At 32.0% G+C, this 17,485-nt stretch overlaps 1 long non-coding RNA gene across 1 annotated transcript; it reads left to right on the forward strand.

Annotated features, from left to right (window-relative positions):
- Positions 1-831: 831 nt before the first annotated feature.
- LOC121590282 lies at positions 832-4,322 on the forward strand. Its single transcript, XR_006004402.1, has 3 exons — positions 832-1,231; positions 1,382-1,460; positions 3,171-4,322. It is a non-coding gene; the product is annotated as an uncharacterized LOC121590282 (long non-coding RNA).
- Positions 4,323-17,485: the final 13,163 nt, after the last annotated feature.

Here is a 17,485-nt window from a genome sequence, read left to right on the forward strand (position 1 = left end):
AACCAAATAATAGAAATATGGTCATTTTTCACAGCAATTAGCTAGCTCTTATCAATATGCATTCTAAATCCGAATAAAACAATATCTTTTGCCAACTATTTTGCTATACTTTTTCATTATACTAGAGATCCATGTAAAATTTTTGCATGCAAATCTTTATAATTTGTTTAAGTTAAACTTGCTTCAATTTAATGACACAAATATCAACGAAATATGTTGGGCCAAAATTTGAATTTATTTTTCAAATCCTTTGGGGGTTAAAAAACTCATGTTTGTTTTTACAAAATAGTTTTCCATTATTATTAATACATGCTTATTATTAACAAGCAATTGTACATATCTCTCTCCTCTATTAAGATTTTACCGATGGAAACAATCCGGGAAGCCGGGTCAATTATCTTTTTCCTTGACTCGTAGTTTACACCTACGAATCCAAACAAATGTATTCTTAAATGTTTTGCATTGCACTAATACAAACCAGGCAAGTTAAAGAACACCAATACATGAACAAATTTGTTTCACCAATACCATCTTTCATTTATTCATACTTTTATCACATAGCTCTTTTCTGAGGCAGACTAGAGTTAGTCTGTCATACAAACATCTCTTACGCCTACTATGTAACATCGGTAATGCTATTAATGTATTAGTATGATTTGCCCCTTCCTTACATATTCACAAACACCACGAACTGTATGTAACTCTCACACCGTTTCCCATATATCTACAAATCAAGGGTTCGTTGTGGTTGACGTATTTACTTTTGGAGCAAAGAGCAGCAAAAGTCTCCCTTTGTAGCGTTTTTCATTACCGAATATTTTCTACCTTGTGCCATACCAGAACCAGCGTGTGCACTACCTAACTAGAGCTCGTGTCTGGAACAGTTTTTCACCAAAACGTGTTCAAACGTTGCCGGGAAAACATCGTATTTTCAAGGAATCTGCAATAGTTTGTTTGATAACACAAGTTATTAGTGTGCAAAGCAATATTCAGTGAGCAGTGACTTTTGTTCAATTCTTCATAAACATCGCTAACATAACTGAAGTGCAAAGCCAACTAAACCATACATAGCTAATTATTACCGTACAGAAATTATTTTTGGCAAAAAAAAGAGCATAAACGCTTTAAGATATGTAAACAATCCAAAAATAAGAATGCATTTGTTGGACAACATATTCATCGATCTCCATATGATTTGCTAAAATCATCAAAAACCGCCTGTATCGCATTGGTATCCTTTGAATTATTGGTTTTACAAAATCAGTACTTGTTTTTTTAACATATTCTTACATACCTTTTATTTGACTGATATACTCTTTTGCGTTTATTGTTTTTTAATTACGTGTAATTTTGTTGTTTTGCTTCATTTTGTTTATCACAGGAAAAAAAATCACACCCGTCCCGTACTACAAGTCGTAGGGAGTATTACAGATCAAAACTGAAAGCTGCATTTCAATCATGTGAGTATCCTGATCTAAAAACGATTAACATCGCGCAATTACTTTCAACGCCATACAAACTACTATACATATAATCAAATTTCGCTTGAAGAACTTCTTTCACTAAGGTGCCCTTATTGCCTTTATGTATTTAACACTACAAAGTACTTCTAATTTTGTTTCACATGGTTTGTGGAAAGTGAAAGCCATTACATATTGGTACCTATTTAAATTAATTTTACAATCTTACAATTTAAATTACATTATTAGCTTATTAACTTGAGTGCTTATTTTACTAATCAATACTGTGCCTATACTTGTAATGGGGAAAGCTAGACAAATTTATTTCGCATACTGAACACACGTGAGTGGAAGGAGTGTATGCTTTGTGTTTACATGTCAGCTGACAATCAACCACATTCCCAATATCGATCGAAGAGGAACGATAGTTGCAGTAACCTATATACAATGATTACTTTTATTTATCTCGTAAGCGTTAATTGTGTTCAGTAATGTGCAAAATGTTCTAAAAAAAACTCAAGGAAATCATTATTTTAAGTCATTTTGACAGCCGCTTCGATCGTTTCCGCTTCGATCGTCTCCGCTTCGATCTTCCCCGTTTCAATCGAGTTTGGGAAAGTGTTTTAATAAGTTTTCTTTCACTCGTGCATGAATTTGTCTATTTTAGTGTTGTGAACCTAAACCAGTTAAATTGTACTTTACAGTTCAGAAAAAGCTCAAAACAAACGGGTTTTTTTATATGTTTATGCACAAGCTCGGATTTATTAAGAAAGTTTTTAATAAAAGATTAATCCCTTCAAGCATGAATCAATATACATTAAAGTATATCATAAATCGAATTTATTATAAAAATGATTATATAAAGTCTTAACAGCGTTCAAATATATTATGTAAGGGCTATTTTTGTAGGAATTTCTGACATTTGAGTACGTCGGTTCATTATCAGTTTATTACAAATTAACTGCAACACGGTCTAGACAAAAGTACATCTTTAGCAAACACAGTTTTTGTTATCTTCTTGCTTGGAGCCCAGAGACAAAGACAAGATCCTGTTTGTTGCTATTAAAATTGTTTTCTTTTCATATCTTGCCAAACCAAAAAATAGTCTCATGGGTTTTAAACTTAGCAATGCAGGACAACATAGTTAGAATACGGGTAAATGGTAGTGGGGTTCACTTATGTACTGTAACGATATTAGAGTTACTTCTCTTTAACAACTTTTGTTTAAATTCTAACGTTATCGTGATAGGTGACAGAAAAAAATCATACCCTCTCTTCAAATTCGATGCTAGGATAGTAGATTGTGGAAAAGATGTGATACGGGTGTTAAATTTGCATAAGTATAGAGCTTTTTTCATAATTTGCATTGTCGTACATTTGTATGTGTATGTGTTTCTAAATATTTTAACATAATGCAGCTTAATATTACTAGATAATAATAAATCATTTATTGTTTGTTTTTTTTTATTACGGCCTGGCCGTATTAACCCCTTTCGAAGAAGTAATAAATCATTTAATTGATAGAAAACATCTTGAGGCTCACGAAGAAAAGCAACATCTTTTAAATATCAGCAGATGCAAATCAGAATGCCATGTGTTCACAACAAATTTTGTAATACAAAATAGAATTCTATTCTTGAAATTGATATTAAGTAAAAATTAAATTTTATTCAACAAAACTATTTAATCTTTCTTTTGAATCTCTTTTAGATAAACACAAATATTCAAAAGGCTGGTAACCATCTGTTCGGAATCCGTAACATAAAGATATAATAGCATAAGTACATGTCATAGACATGTTGTAAATTAGTAACATATCAGTGTCAACAACTCCAAATGTATATGTAACGCTTTGATTTAGCATAGAATTCAATCATTTAAAGATACGAATAAATTCCCATTTATTCCATCTGATCCTATTCATGAAACATGTATGTGTATCTCTTAAATGTTATCAAAACAAAAATGTGTCTATTGCAAAGAATATTATTAACTATTAATAGTCAAAACTAAGACAGTTTAATCCAAAGATATAACTGTTATCATTCGATCGATAAAACATGACCTTTTGACGAGAATGCTTACACGTCGCACGACAATGACATCAGAAAAGATTTTTAGATAAATGTAAAGAAAGGTACGTAAACAAATGAAAGGAGGAAATGTTTGTCCAAGTATTTACACCTAGAATCTGTGCAAATGTTTCACAATTTTTCCCACAACCTATCAAATCTAACATTATTGCACAGGAAAATCTTGAGTTGGTTCTGTATTATCCGTAGGAAAGATCCCTGAATGTTGAGACTGATAAATCGAATTGGCAGCAATAGCACGGCAGAACCTGTTTCTTCAACGAGAATGTGCGGGAGGTATGGACGAATCGATGAACAAATTAAGAACTGTATATAAGCATCTATGACGTTTCGTCGGGACTGGAAGCATAGGAAAATTTGTTGCGTTTTTGATGCTGGTTCAAGCTAACCCGTGCTACTCGCCTACCATTGATAACGTCTATGGTCGAATCATGAAAACAGTTTCGCTCGGTTTCATCAATTGGACCATTTTGTTTCGGTTGATATCGTACGTTCTTCTTTTTTTTTAAATTTCGAAAACGTTGTTGTCTGGACACATCTGGCTACATCAGATAATCGCAGTAGCCCTGCAGCTGATCTGACATAATAATCTTTTTTCTATAAATCGACACACCAACCTTTAAAACTATAGTTTACCTACGTATGTAAAATATAAATTTCAAAAGACACTTTCTTTTGTAGCCTAAATTAAAGGATTAAAGGCTAAACCAGGAACAATCATTTTACTTACAGTATTACCAGTTAAAAAAAAAACAATTGAACCGCAAACTATCGGTATATATATATATTTATATATATATATATATATATATATATATATATATATATATATATATATATATATATATATATATATATATATATATATATAGATATATATATATATATATATATATGTATATATATATATATGTGTGTGTGTGTGTGTGTGTGTGTGTGTGTGTGTGTGTGTGTGTGTGTGTGTGTGTGTGGTGTGTGTGTGTGTGTGTGTGTGTGTGTGTGTGTGTGTGTGTGTGTGTGTGTGTGTGTGTGTGTGTGTGTGTGTGTGTGTGTGTGTGTGTGTGTGTGTGTGTGTGTGTGTGTGTGTGTGTGTGTGTGCAGTCGTCAACTCGTCCGACGTAACAACACGCCTATCACGGGTTCAAGTCCCGAATAACATATGATAACAATAAGTCACTGAAAGCCAAGCTGCCTTAACTGGCAGCGGTTGTTGAGCCAAAAGAAGAAGAAGAAGTGTGTGTGTGTGTATCCTTTTAACAATATCTTACTTTTAAATACTCTCAATTAGTATAGAAACAAAAATTAATTTAATTTTGGTCGTTTTATCTACTTACCTTTTTCTATTCATAAGTTACGATTTTTTTTTGTAAGGATAGTATCATATTTGAAAGGTACCATGAGCATGTTAGGTGTTTCACAGGTGGCTAGCATAGGAGTTTTGAATAGATTAGGTTTGGTAAAATGCTTGATAGTTTCCATACACACATAGGGAAAAACCGGATCGTCCCCACACATCTTCGAGTTGCACAAAATAAACCACCAGTAAAAAAAAGAGCAATTTTAGGAAGGCAGAACCCATCCCAATCGAGATTTTCTTCAGTTCCTGTTTCCGACATCATCACCCGTTTTTGAAAATCGCGCTAAACGCAAAACGCGCACGCGCGAGGACTCTTAGAGGTGTGCGTGCTGACTAACATAATCTTTTCTGCATTCTTTCTTTCCAGCAGGTTTTCGGCATACTTCCATCGCACTCTGTTCTTTTACTCGTGGGTAGCTGAAGTGCTTTAATATTTGAAAGAGCAAGGCACGCTCTTTTATGTATGCGCGCGTGTGTGTGTGTGTGTTTTTTTTTATTACTGAAGCAACCTTTGTCAATTGCCGGTAGCTGCGTCTTCTGCTATTGTGCTACAACGTTTTCGGTCGTCGCTCGCAAGTTTTGGTACGGACAGTATATGCAACACGCTACACTCTCACAACCCAACCATACGGCCAGCGGGACACATCGTTGTCGTCTTTAACGTCATCGCAGTAGACCGTACTACTCTCGTTGGCATCATAATCATAGCTGTGTTTGCTTCCTGAACTCGTTCTCGTTTCGTACGCATTTCACACTGTTACTGTTTGCGAAAGATGCGATTCATCCTTTAATTACACTACACATAGGTGATGAGCTGGATGGAATTTGAGTATAGATCACACGCATCTGTGCAAAGTGGTAAACCATCGAATTTCGAAGGAAAATATTGTTTGAACATGTGCTCTTGTTCGTATGTCAGAGTTTTTATACATCTTTATTAGAGCGGTATAAGAGAACTGGTGATGTAGTGAGCCAATATTTCATAAAATCAAACGAAGTGAATTATCAGTGAATGAGCGTTGTTCGAGTGCCGCTTCATGAACGTATACTGAATGTATCCTGAGTGCTACTTATCCGGTATACCTTCAGTATACGTAACAAGAGGCGACACAATCATCGTTGATGTCGTGATGTGGATACGGTTTTTGTACATAATTCAACACATTGCATTACAATATAAAACAATACTCTATGCTTAAACGTTCGTTTCCGAGATATAAGAGAATTATACTGAACCAAGGGTGAAATTAAAGAATTGCCTTTGTGTATACGCTTTTAAAATATGTTACTGTAAATTGTGTGGTTAATGTATCTGCAAGATACTAATCATGTGTGTCAATTATTGTTTTAACTCTCCTCATATCATGTGACGTACTTTAATGAATTATACATGTGCATTTCTAAAATTTGGCGCATAATTACATCACAAAAGCATACATTACGCACATCATAATAAATAATGAAGCTAACGTAAGGATAAAACTTTTTTAGGAGTATGAAATTGTATTGAAGGCCCTAGAATAATGTGACTGAGAGCAAATTAATTGATAAGGACGAAGTAGCCGTATTGAGAAATGTAGTGCCTAACAGCTTCATACTACATGAAGAGAAGAAGAAAGAGAGAGAGAGAGAAAGAGAGCGAGAGAGAGAGAGAGAGAGAGAGAGAGAGAGAGAGAGAGAGATAGAGAGTGAGTTAAATGGATAGATAGATAGATAGACCGAAAAAGAGAGAAAGAGAGAAAGAGACAGAGAGAGAGAGAGATAGCGAGGGAGGGAGGGAAAGAGAAATAAACTCACATTTTTACATCCTAAAGTATACCAACCGAGTCAGATAGTGTATGAAGCAGAATTGTGTATCGCGACAGAACTTATTGTAGGAATTTCCGTTTATATTTATTTGAACATGTTGATGGCTAGAATAGCACATAGCTATAATCACAATGTTGACAATGAGATATCAAACTCTCTCATAAATTTTTAGGAACACAAATATAAAGTTATTTAGAATCAGGAAATAGAATCGTTTTACCCTTCCTTTTGAGCTCCTAAGAGAAGAAGATTGTATGAATTTGTTGGACCAAATTAAAATATCAATTGGCAACATTGTGAACCTTAATAAAATTGCTTACGAAATAAATTGCTGGCGTGGAGAGAAAACAATGCTTTTGTACAGAAAATGAAAGAACCTTTCTACTATTGCATACTTTAAGGAGAAAAGAATTGTAGCTCCTCCCATAATTTACATCAATTTCACCAAGTTTTCTCTTTTACGTATACTAGCAGCTCTAGCGGCAATATTATGAACCTACTTGAAAAAATATACCATAATGAAATATACCGTAAAAATGAACAGATTTGACCTTTTTTGCAACATAATAAAATTAGTTTTATTAGTCATTTTATTATCATTTATTTATTTATTTATTTATTTATTTATTTATTTATTTATTTATTGGATGCATCTGCTGCTCGATTACCAAGTTTAAACCAAAAGTTTAAACTAATTATATTGTAAAATATTTGCAACGATGTGAGTATTCTAGTTGAACAGCTACTGTTACAATTGTCAAAAATCAGATAATGGTCACTAGACACGTATGAAGACTATTCCAGGTATCTTTTTCAGAATACCTAATACGCATATATTATTTTAGATAGCGTGTCTAAATCGATTTAAGAAACATGCCAACGGGAAAATGTATTATCAATGGTCTTAGCCACCACCGTCCGAGAATAAATTTCTTTAAAAGCTTAATGGTTGGAGTAAAGGAAAACACTACAGAAAAATGTGTATCTAATTAATTCGTTTGTTTGCATACGATACGATACGATTTCCTACTTTAACAAAAAAAATTAATGCATCTGAGGCATTTTCTATAATATCACTTCATTCTAAACACAAAGATTTGTTCGTAACTGAATTTATAAGTTTGTTTGTTTTATTTGTCGTTCTGTAGATTACAACAAGAGCCGTAATTCATTTCATGGTGAAAAATGATGTTGGTATGAGAAATAATTTGTAATTTGTTGAAATGCAAGAAAAAAATTAAATTTGTTTATTTTATATCAAAATTAATGGTCTGCAGAGTCCTTATTGCATGTTAAGCATTTGGTTAGATAACAATTATTACAATAATTACATTATAATTTAGCCCAAGGAGTTCTGGGATTGATTTATGTTTCGACTAATACCATAAAGCTGAGAATATTTGCGTGTGTGTATATTGTTGCTTTAAAATTAGCTTTCCATACATTGTTTCAAACTTCATTTATGTACGATACGGCCTAGGGTACAATCTTCAACGCAAACGGCTTAACAAAATGCCCGTCATAGCTTCAAGTCTCGATTGGACCGTAGCCCGGATGACTGACTATCGTGTTCAAGGTAATCAACAAATCTCTGAAATCCAAGCCCACTAGAGATACAGGTCAACAACGATTGATGTGCCAAAAAAAAAAAGATATTATATGTATATATATTAGATATCATATATATATATATATATATATATATATATATATATATATATATATATATATATATATATATATATATATATATATATATATATATATATATATATATATATATATATATATATATATATATATATATATATCATTCTAGTGTATATTATTTATAATTATATTGATATAAATCTAAATAATAGTATATACAGTAACAATATTTTTCATCATAGACAATATGAGTGTTATCATGCCAAGCTTAAATGATTACCACCATACCAATAAAGTTAAAACAAGCATATTTTTTTATTTGATTTGGTGTTACTCATCAATAGTTTAATCATGATCATAATATGGCACTTATAAGCTCAAGCACAAGCTTATAATTATGACACTAAAGGTATTGTTCGTTTCCAAAACATCTCGCTCTTCAGTGCTTCTTAGATTATGTTTGCTTGAGTAGAATTGTTAAAATGGGAAATTTACACATTACACCTTATAGGAGCAAAAAAAAAAACATAAGAAAAACATACCGCTAGGTTTCCCCAAAGGGAGCTGTCTTTTACATGTCACACTTGTATCTCATCTTTCTTCAATCTCCTTTTTATGTATAGTTACAATTTAAACTCGATTTTTACAAAAACTCGATTTACTTATCTTTTGAGACAAATAAAAGCTGTGTAATATAATAAAGTGACTCAGAAAAAAGTGCCTTCAACGTCGAGAAAATTCCATTATCTGCTACGTATACAACCCGATAACATATAGATGCTAAAAATATGGCTGAACCCAAATGCTGCTACAACATGGCCGACGGGTTCATCCGTTCTGCGCAGTTCCATTTACAACGTTCTCATTTCCAAACGAAGAGAAAATTTGGACCAGAAAAGAGAAAGGTTAATCTTGATTCTTAGGGAGGCTTCTTGGCACAGTAGTGGTGATATGAGGTAGATTGTGTGCACCGCAGCCATTATTTTCTGAGGCTTCTGTGTGAACATCATCTGTTTCGTTTTTATAGGTTTCATCAAGAGGGCAGTATGCTTACTATACACACTATAGCTTTCAATCTTCATGTTTCCTTGGTTCCAACATTGTCAAGTATGTTTTGTCCAATAGAAACCACAAAAACTGAAAAATATTTTTCATTGCCAAAAATATTGTTAAAATATTTCTTAAAGTTTATATTTTTTCTCTCACACTGTATGCTAATGATATATTTAATTCTTTACAGGGTTTTAAAAGTCAGAATCGATTTTTAGCAAAACAATTTAAGAAGCTCAATATTCGATTTTGCTGTCAAAAGTTGTTGTTTCGCCGCAAAGATGCTATTTTCACAGATGCAATATGATTTTTCAGACGCACAAAGTGTTTTTTTCAAGGGCTTTTTGCATCGTTTTGCAATTTCAATCACGAAATTTCAGATTAAAATCAGTGTTTTTGAGCGTTTTAGCATTATATTTATGAAACATTATTTTTTTGTAAAAATGAGAATTTTCTGTGCTACGAGCACTAGAGCATGTAAACATATATAAAGTTTGTGTAGCTTTTTACACAAAAACTCCATATATTTACAAAAAAAAAAACGAAATGCTTCATAAATATAATGCTAAAACGGATAAAAGAATTGATTTCAATCAAATCATCTCAAAATCCGTGTTTTTATTTGCAAAATGATGCAAAAGGCACCTGAAAGAAACACCTTGTGCGTTTGAAAAATCATATTGTGCCTATGAAAATAAAATCGGCGCGGCAAAACAACAACTTTTCACAGCTAAACTGTGTCTTTAGCTATTCTAATTGTTTTGCTGACATTCGAATCTGACATGTAAAATCATGAATTTAAATTTTTCGAGTAACCAAAACCAGATAAAATCAACAAAAACACACTAAGTAGCAAAATAATTTACGAGATAAATTTTTGATGTTTACCGTTACGAAAACAGTTTTCAGTATCTATTTTTCTTTTTGAAAGTGTCGCCTTCTCCAAAGCAAATAAGTTACAGAGTTTGTTCTTATGGAGCATTCAAATGTACTCTAAAAAATAAATATGTCTAAAACATGTGCATATTTGTTGTAGTCTACTCTTTTTTACTTTTTGAAAAGTGAATAGATGAATAGATTTTATTGCAATTTCATCATTCAGTATTCGAATCGCGGACAACTGACCATCCTTCATGAAATTAAATGAAATCTGTATCATTTTCTAGATAAAATAAGAACATACAACTATTTTTAATATTACTCTATTAGATGTTTGGCAACTTGCACGACTAAACAACATGCCCGTCATGGGTTCAAGCCCCGTATAGACCGTGCTCCCATACGTAGGACTTGACTATCCTGCTATGGTAACAATAAGTCACTGAAAGCCAAGCTCACTTCACTAGTGGGTACAGGACAGGCAGGCCTTGACCGACAACGGTTGTTGTGCTAATGAAGAAGAAGAAGAAGATGTTTGGCATTTCAAAAGAGATACGAAGAAAGTAAATCATTCAAATTGGAGTTTCGTTTAAATAAAATTGAACATTTACTATTCACTATAAGTATTTACTTGGCAAACGTAGTGTCATACCGGTCGCATAGTATTAACATTTTATTAATATTATTCGTGATACCAGCATTCAATATGCGAGGTTGACCATCACGCTAAGAGTAATCGAATTAGTAACAGATAGCCAAACAGTTATAATGGCTATGGCAGGAATACTCCGACTACCGAAGTTGTGCCGAATAACAAGAAGAACAAACGAATCATTTGTATGAAGTACATAAGTTTACACTATTCTCTCTTTTATCTCACACTGTACACGCAATGTTTTGTATTAATAACTTGCATGTTTCGGTTGAAATCAATTTAAATACTTTTTTCTGAGCCTGACGAGATCAAAGATAACTGTTCTTGCTTTATACCAATGATCTACTTATACAGCGACTAATTTGAAATGTTTCATATTCACGCTTGAAACGTATATTTTCAAATGCTGATTTTATTTAACGAAACAATATTTACCTATTTGTCATCTATGTTTTTCATCTGCATGAGTGGAAACGGGGGAAGCTACTCGAAGAAAGAAAACTTGATTTAAGCTTTTTGATATGCCTGTTAAAGCAATAGCTACTTGGTGCGCAAAATGTTGTTTATGCTATGTAAGCTTGGCTGGTCTCATTGTTGGCACTAATGGGATAATAATTTAGTCTTTTTTACTGCCGCATCGTTTGTATAAGTTCTACACCATCATTGAATATTTGTAGCAATAAATAAGAATAAAAGATGCACAATATTCTGAAGGCGTTTTCTATCCTTTGTCACATTCGATGGTACCATAGACAGTCGAGGTGGTCGAAAATTTTGAGTCGACGATTATTTCAGTCATACGATCACAGTGGTTGTTATTGTTTGTACGCATTTTACGTTGTCCAATGATTTGGTTACTGTTACTCAACACGAACATGGAAATTTATGACTCTAGTAACATATTCTTCAACAAGAAAATGTCCGTCATGATATGTTTTTCCTCAAAATTGTCGTAGGGTACTATCTTAACAGTTGATGAAGATGAGTAATATATTGAAATGGTGTACGTATTGTAATGATTTTTCCCTAGCCACTACCCTACGAGACTGTTACAAATTTTATGTAAAAGGTATCTCGTGCAGTTTTGAAAATGTATCTCATGCATTTCTCCTCAAAATTTTTCTTCTTATTCGATGCAACAGCCTTAGTCACCCTGGGCTTCTGCCATTTTTGTCGTTTGACTATCAGTGACATGAGGCTATAGCAAGTTAGTCATTCTTTCGTATGGGATACATAATGATGATGATGATTAGTTCTAGCTCTTTCCCCCACAATGGATTGAGGGAAACGAATGTATCACTGGAATATTCAAATCAACAAAACAATCTTCATAAATAAATGATTTAAAACAATAGTAAAAAATAGTAAATAGGTCACTAAGGCTTTTTGACTCATTGCAATCGATACGCGTGTCTCAATTAATTGTCGACTCATTCTTGTTTACTCTTCTTAAACTGGAATATTTTTATCCATTTTTTTCTGTAAAAAAATCAAAAAATCAAATAAAAATATATCATACAGAAATCAAATCAGTGACTGGTATACTTTTTTCTCGTGCAATCTGACGACTTTACTACGCACCCAGACATCAATTTATTAAAAGTATTAATTGTATTTTCAGGATGTATTATACCCTATTTTTTATTAAGGAGAAACAGCTATGTCATTTTGCTTAAAAAGTTTTATATTTTTCAGATAAAACTATATTGAAACATATATTGAATATACTCCTGCAACAGTGTATTATTTTTTATTGCTTTCATTTCAGATACAGTTTCATACAATTTTTTTTTCTTTTCTTTAAGATTTTCTTTAAAAAAATGAGTTACATGTACAGGTAATTTTTTTCTATAACAAATTTTATTAAAAAGTTTTCATTTTCAACCGTTTCATACAAGACACACTATACACTATTTTACGCCTAGAAATGGAACACCCATGTATGTGACGAATATCGACAACAGTTTTTCTCCAAACAAAAATTGTTAACAAATGTATGAGAAGTATGCAATAATCTGTTTAGAACCGTTCATGAACGTATGTATATATTGCAAAGTATTGATTTTATGTGATGGTCCCGTGGTACAGTCGTCAACTCGAACGAATCGATAGCATGCCCGTCATGGGTTCAAGCCTAGAATGGACCGTGGCCCCATAGCAAGGATTGACTATCCGGCTGCGTGGTAATGAATTAAGTCTCAAAAGCCTGTATAGGCCGGCATGTCCGCATGGGCCGTTACGCCAAATAGAAGAGGAAAAAGATGATTTTATGTGAATTACTCCTGTATACTGGCTGTTAAAGCTAGTAATGACAAAATAAGAAGAAGATAACATAACAAAAAATGAAATGATTTCAGCCAAATTTCTCACTGACATAATCGCATGACGAAGAACTTATGCACTTTAAGCAATACTCTATGCTTTCTCAACTACTATGCTACTATACTAAAAAAAATATTAAATTGTTCTAGATATAAACGATTCTAATGTAAAAATACTGATAAACTTTAGTAAATAGGTTAAACTTGCTTTAAAAATCTTGGAAAAGTGACTTTTCTCCGCTTTCTTTGCACATCAAACATCATTAACTGTATTGAGTTAAGTCTCACTTCTCACGTGATATAATCCATATTTTAGAAACAGTGTCTTATTCCGATGGTTAATTGTTAATAAATTCAAAAATGTTGTTAGTTTGCCGTCAAAGGAAATACGGTCCATTTAGTAGCGTCTTTAATTAGACTCCATCGCGTACTACTCCTGTTTTTTTTAATGACAAATATTCAATGTCATAATGCATGAATAAAAACGTATAATCAGCACCACTTTACGTCGCACGGCCGAACTAAAAATCCACAATCTTGAAAGAATGGAAAAGGATAATTTTGCTATCCTACCTAACAAACCCGAAACATTGAACAGCTTTTGTTAAATTCCATTTTCTTTTTAAGTTAAGCGTTTTATATTTTTTTAGGTTCTCGGAATTTACACTTCCCAATATTCCAATTATCTCCAGCCACCACAACTTCGTTAGATCTCCCCATCTCCTTTTCTATTTAGCTCTGTTTCGACATTTTCCCAGCTTTATTCTCATTTCTTAGTTTACTGTGGCTTTTGCTTTTCGTTAAGTACGAATTAGAATAACAAATTTTGTGTCATTCTGATTTGTGGTTGTTCGCTCTTTTCTTCGCCACCTCTTAAGACATCTTAAAAAACGTTCGGGACTTCGTAGTGGGTTCTGCCTAGAGGCATCAAGGTCTGTTTTTATAGTTTGTACTGTTTTTGGCGTAGATCGTAGTAATGCAGCCCAAAAATATGTTTTAAACTTTTAAGACTATTTATTTGTTGTTATTGTTAATCAAAATGTAAAGCATGATTCCCACAAATTTCAAATCGGGGTGATCCTATTGTACAGTCGAAAACCCGCCAACTCCTACCACCTAACAGCAGTTTAAACAATTATTCTCTGTTTCGTTTCCATTAATGGTTTGAGTGAGCTATAAATAGATATATAAATAGTTTAATATCGAGTTGTTTGTAATGAAACTCATTCTATAATGAGTTTTTTTTTATTAGGTATATATTTTATATCTGATCATAATTTTACATCACATCAGTGACGAATAATATGTAACTATGTTGATCATATGTTTGTTTCAAACAAATAATTTTTGCATAAATAAGCGTTTTAATTTTAAATATCGCGTTTTAGTTGCAAAATTGTTTAAATTTGGTCTATGTAATTATTATTATTATAGTATTTATTTGTAGTATATTCCCATGTAACTTTATTGTTTTTTAAACATCTTCTATGGTCACACATGCAAAATTAGACATTCACTATCACTTTTACCCTGTTTCATACAAATAAGGCAATCAGACAGCAAAACAATGCTCTATGAAATATATAAAGACGAAATTTAGTCAGTATTTAGTATCTAGTACATTGCCGATCACTGCTCTAAAGTAGTTTTTCTTCATTATTACGTTAGCAAACATTTCAATCTAAGCTTAAAACAACTTTGAATTTTCTCTCATTACCATACGATATTAGCGGAGCTACTAATTCGTAACCAAATAAAATTAAGCGAAACAACGTTTCGATAATAAAACCTGTTCATAGCAACATTTGCCATGTGAAATCACATTAGGGATTCCATTTAATAATTTAAATATCCTTTCTTTTCATATCAAAATAACCATACCCTGATAATAGAAAACATCTTCAAAGACGGCAAGAATGTTTACGATATATCACATATCCAAAGTACAATATACAATAAAACGTATAAAAGGGTGTTAACAATGATAATATGAGTAAATAACATTCAATAAAAGCAACTAAAACTTACACGAGTTAATTAAAAACAACTGGTGTGTAATTTTTTTTGCAATTTTTTAGATAGGATTTTTTATTAATTAGCCATTCTATATTCTATTGCAAACATAGCCTCTTCGGGCACATCAATATTTCAAGATAGCTGTGTTAACTAATATAAAAAAGCACCTATAAGTGTTCCTTTCTAATATTACTTATTAATTTTTATTTTGAGGCTGCTCAACAAACTACATGTCTAAAACAATAGGTACGATTTTGCACGCCATAGTGAATCTTTCCCCTTCCCCCAAAACAAGTGTCAAAAAAGATTCTCCAATCTTTTTTGCGTTCATAAAACACGAATCTTTGTTGGATAGAATTATTTTAATTAACAAAATAACTCGTAAAATACGCATTCTTGTTGTAATAAATGCACTATATTCCTCCGTTAGAACGCTAGGACCTTGGAAGCAATCGAAAATTAATGTTAAACACGATTAAATAGATCAGCTCAGTCGATCAAGATTGCAAGCTACGATTACGTAGTGGCTAACAAAGAAGTTAAAAGGATATATTTAACATTAATTCCCAACCTTCCAAAAGTATAAAAATTTACATGTATTTCCTTTTTGAACATTTTTTACTTACCTAATAATCCAAAAGAAAGTATATGAACGCTTACAGATCTTGGTTTCCTACAACAAAAAACGATAAAAAACACTGGATTAAAATGAGTTGAAAAATTATTATTAACCAGAATTTTAATTTTGTTTCATCTACTATAGTGAATAGCTTGGTACTCGTAGATTTATTAAAACATTTACCAAAAAGCTAATCCACCATGTACAAATAATGACTAAAAGCCATGAAACTAAACTGGTACAAATTTTTAAAAAATGATCATCAGTATTTTTGAATACAATTTCACTTATATCATTTTATAACATAATATAAGATCATACTTATGATCATTGAAAAAGTTTCATTTCGATTATATTACTACACGTTCTAAGTTTTCATTTCTGATTTTTTTATGTTTTCATTGTAGAGCAAACTATCAAAAAAACTTTAAAAATTTAAAACTTTTTTTATACAATTCTCATTCATGTCCATGAATCATGTCCTTGATCTGGTCTGTGTTAATACTTTCTTTTTCTTTACTCAAAATTCCCTTTTCTATTTTCAAAGCAATAAATACAACACATCATGCATTCACTTCTTGCGAAATTGTCAAGGTCGTACATTCAGTTAAAAGAAAATCCTTAAAAACCAGTGCGTAACCCTTCATGTGATTTAACCTTCGATTCTATAGTTGGAAAGTGTCACTTTCACTTTCATTGCTTCATCGATTTCACTGAGCAGATATGACCAAACTGCAGGTTTCTCAAATTCAATTCAATACTGCTAACAATTTGGACCCATATCAGGTAAGAAAAAAGAAGCCTGTTATGCCTAGCATTAGAAGAAATTATACAATTGATGTACAACCATAACACATAAAAAAAGTTATGCGTTCGTTTCAAAGAACATTTTTGTTGATAATTGTATTTGCATATAAGGAATACATTTATGCATATATAAGGAATACATTTTTTTACACATGTGTATATATATTTTTATTTTTTCTATTTCACGGTTCATTAACCTACACGATGTATTCCACTTACTTACTTACAATTAAATGAAAATAAGGTATAGTTCGTGTTATAATCGTGTATAATTCGCTCCATGTCTACTTCGAATTTTGGTGTTTTATGTAGTAAATTTTTATTAGTGTATGATAATAAATCAAAGAGAAAATGTTCGTGCGGTTTAACTCGATTTCTAAACAAAACTTTATTCTAAATAAATGACATCTTATGAATAATTATATTGCATGCAATTCTGTGTGTGCAATTCTTGAAATTATTATAAGACATTAGTAGCACTGCCAATAACATTAAAAATGAGGGAATTGAACTTTATTTCAATTTTTGTTTTTGTGAAGATATTTAGATATTTCTTATGTACAAAGTCTGCCGGAGAAGACTTGTACTTTTGTACAGCACATAAATAGATCGTTACAAAGAAAAATTTAATACAAACCAAAATTAAAAACAAAATCCTTGTGATATTTTACAAAGTGCAAGCGTCACCTAAATGCTGTTACGTTTGTGTTGAAATCAAAATTCTCATAGGGGCGATTAAATGTCGTGGACATCTAAAATATTCAATTGT

The sequence above is a fragment of the Anopheles merus genome, chromosome 2R (genome assembly GCF_017562075.2).
Source record: "Anopheles merus strain MAF chromosome 2R, AmerM5.1, whole genome shotgun sequence".
Lineage (NCBI taxonomy): Eukaryota > Metazoa > Arthropoda > Insecta > Diptera > Culicidae > Anopheles > Anopheles merus.